We start from the raw sequence: 3,353 nt of genomic DNA on the forward strand, positions 1-3,353 counted from the left end.
TCTCCTGCCTGGCCCAGAACTCCTATTCAAGTACATTGTTCTGATTCTAATCGCTGTAATGGCAATCGCTGCCACTTGTAGGACTCTTTGTAGTTGAAAAACGAGCTTTATATTTATTTATTTATTTTTTTTTTGACAGGCAGAATGGATAGTGAGAGAGAGAGAGAGAGACAGAGAGAAAGGTCTTCCTTTGCCGTTGGTTCACCCTCCAATGGCTGCCATGGCTGGCGCGCTGCAGCCGGCGCACTGCGCTGATCCGAAGGCAGGAGCCAGGTGCTTCTCCTGGTCTCCCATGGGGTGCAGGGCCCAAGCACTTGGGCCATCCTCCACTGTACTCCCAGGCCACAGTAGAGAGCTGGCCTGGAAGAGGAGCGACCAGGACAGAATCCGGCGCCCTGACCGGGACTAGAACCCGGTGTGCCGGCGCCGCTAGGTGGAGGATTAGCCTATTGAGCCGCGGCGCCAGCCAAGCTTTATATTTAAAAGATGTCAGGCAAATATTATCCCCCCTTATTACAGATAGTACAGCTGAGGCACACGGAGAGTGTAGGTGAGCTACCAAGGATACACAGCTGGAGAGGGATGGACAGGAGACTTAGACCTGGAGGTTGTTGGCTTCCACTCTCGTGCTGTCTGCACTCTGGTAGGTTTTAAACCTCATTTTTGTTTTTTTTTTTTTTTTTTAAAAAAACCACAAAAACAAAACCAAAAAACCAAGTTATGTAGCTATAGATTTTCCTAATTTTTGAAAGATATTCAGGGGCCAGCACCGTGGTGCAGTAGGTTAATCCTCTGTCTGCAGTGTCTGCATCCCATATGGGCACTGGTTCTAGTCCTGGCTGCTCCTCTTCTGATCCAGCTCTCTGCTGTGGCCTGGGAAAGCAGTAGAAGATGGCCCAGGTCCTTGGGCCCCTGCACCCACGTGGGAGACCCAGAGAGGCTCCTGGCTCCTGGCTTTGGATTGGCACAGCTCTGGCTATTGCGGCCAATTGGGGAGTGAACCATCAGATGGAAGACCTCTCTCTCTCTCTCACTCTCTCTCTCTCTCTATCTGCTTCTCCTCTCTCTGTGTAACTCAGACTTTCAAATAAATAAATAAATAAATCTTAAAAAAGAAAGATATTCAGAGAAAGAGAGAGACAGAGACAGATTCCATTTGCTGGTTCGCTCCCCAGATGGTCACCAAGGCTGGGGCTGGTCCAGGCGGAAGCCAGGAACCTCTGGAACTCCATTTGGGTCTCCTGGGTAGGTGGTAGGGGCCCAGGCACTGGGTGATCTGCTACTGCTTTTGCAGGTGCATTAGCAGGGAGCTGGATAGGAAGTGGAGCAGCCGCACTTGAACTTGTGCTCATATGGGATGCTGGTGTAGCAGGCGAAGAAAAAGTATGGCCCAAGATCTCATAAATGAAGTGACCGAGGGGGCAGGCATTTGGTCTCATAGTTAAGACACTAGTGTGAAAGCATGCATCTCATATCAGATTTGTGTCCTAGCTTCCTGTTGAAGTAAACCCTGGGAGACAGAGGTGATGGCTCAAATGACTGATGCCTTGGTGTTAGCCTGGTGAAACCTCTGTTGGACTTCTGACCTACAGAACTATAAGATAAATTACTGCTGCGTTTGTTGTAGTTTGTCACAGCCTGCTACAGCCACTCCCCACACAAACTTTAGTTCAGATGTAAAAATCAATAATCATACACACGCATCACCACCACCCTACCACCCACATGGCCAAAGGGTATGAAAAAGTTGATTATTCACATAATGGGACTTTCAGGGTGGCTACCATGCAGGTCTAAGAGATAGATTTGGAAATTTTACAATGATTAAGAGGTCAAGAAAGGATGAAAGTTCTCCTGCATGGCTTAATCTTCTCATTCTCCATGGGAAACGATACCCAGAGTTCCTTAACAGCTTGTCCAGGTGTGTGCAGTAAGGAAATAGGATGGAGGAATGCTTACATACTATTAGCAGTCAAACACCAAGAAGCAAAGTCAGACAATTATACAGCAGTGACAGAAAACCAACGTCCAAATTTACCTCTAAGCAGCATCCATGCATCCATCCAATATTTTATCAAATATCCTCTGTGTGCTGGAGGCAGTGTTAGACACAATGGATTCAGTGGTGTACATGAAATATTACTGTCCCACTTGTTGTCCTGTCTAGTAGGAGTGGACATTTAATTGTCTCTTAGTTATTTATTTGCCATGTATCACAATGGCAATATACGAAGAAAGCTAAGAGAACACAATGGACAAGGAGGACTTTCTGTTTAGGAATTTTAGGAGAATTTTCACTGACAAGGTTATAGTCCAGCTCTTGAACAGCAACCAAAAGTTCTACAACCAGCAAAGAGAAGAGCATAGACAAAGACACAGATACAGGAAGTTATATCTTGGTTACAACAAATGAGCTTCACCGATGAGGGTTTGTTTCTCCTATACCCTGTGGTTTTGGAATTATGGAAAAGGATTTAGTGGGACAGTTTGAAAGAAAAAGTTGGATTATTCAAAAAAGAGCAGGATTAAAGATGGCCAGATGATAGCTACTTAACGTAAGGAAGGGAGTTTGTTTTTAGTATGAAGTCATTGACTCCCATGCAGTTTAATATCAATGAAGCAGGACATGTGAGATTTATAGGGTGGGCAAGACTGGGAAGAAAAGGCAGGTGAACAATACTGGAGCTTTTCTGGCATGGACTACAGTTTCTAACAGTCCAAGGACAGGATGCACAGAGAGTGTGGAATTCCAAGATTGTTTACTGAACTGGGGGTGTGCCATAGGGGGCTGCCAAAAAAATTAAACATGGTCATCATTATCCAGAGTGTGTCTGCTTCCCCTTGGGTCCTCCTTTTGGTGATATCCCAGAATATTCTAGGCCACTGATGATATTTGAATTCTACTCCACTGCTTGAGCTTGGATAGCCTGGAGTCTCCTGCAGAAATCTGATGGGGCAGACTGGCGTTGGATCTGAATTCCAGCACCAACGACTGAAGAGGTGTTTCTTCCTGAAACTCCATCCCCCATGCATATGACATGCTCAGGTTCCTCCCCTCTGTTTTGTATTTTAGATTCAAGGGGATCTTTCATATACACAACAAGTTCTTGCTTTGAACTTAAAAATAAACATTATGAAAGAGAAAAAAAATGTGTGGTCCAATCTCCCTTGCAATGCCTGAATATGATTAGTATTAAACTGTGAAATACTTCTGCCTTATCTCGGGGAAGCAGCTGCTGGGGGCACTTTGAGGAATCAGGCTGGTGGCTGTGCTGTGATGTTTTCAAACAAAACATAAACCCTCAATGATCTGTGCATAGACTCTCCATGGAGTTCCCTTTGTCAAAAACCCA

Source organism: Oryctolagus cuniculus, chromosome 17 (genome assembly GCF_964237555.1).
Source record: "Oryctolagus cuniculus chromosome 17, mOryCun1.1, whole genome shotgun sequence".
NCBI classification, from domain to species: Eukaryota; Metazoa; Chordata; class Mammalia; order Lagomorpha; family Leporidae; genus Oryctolagus; species Oryctolagus cuniculus.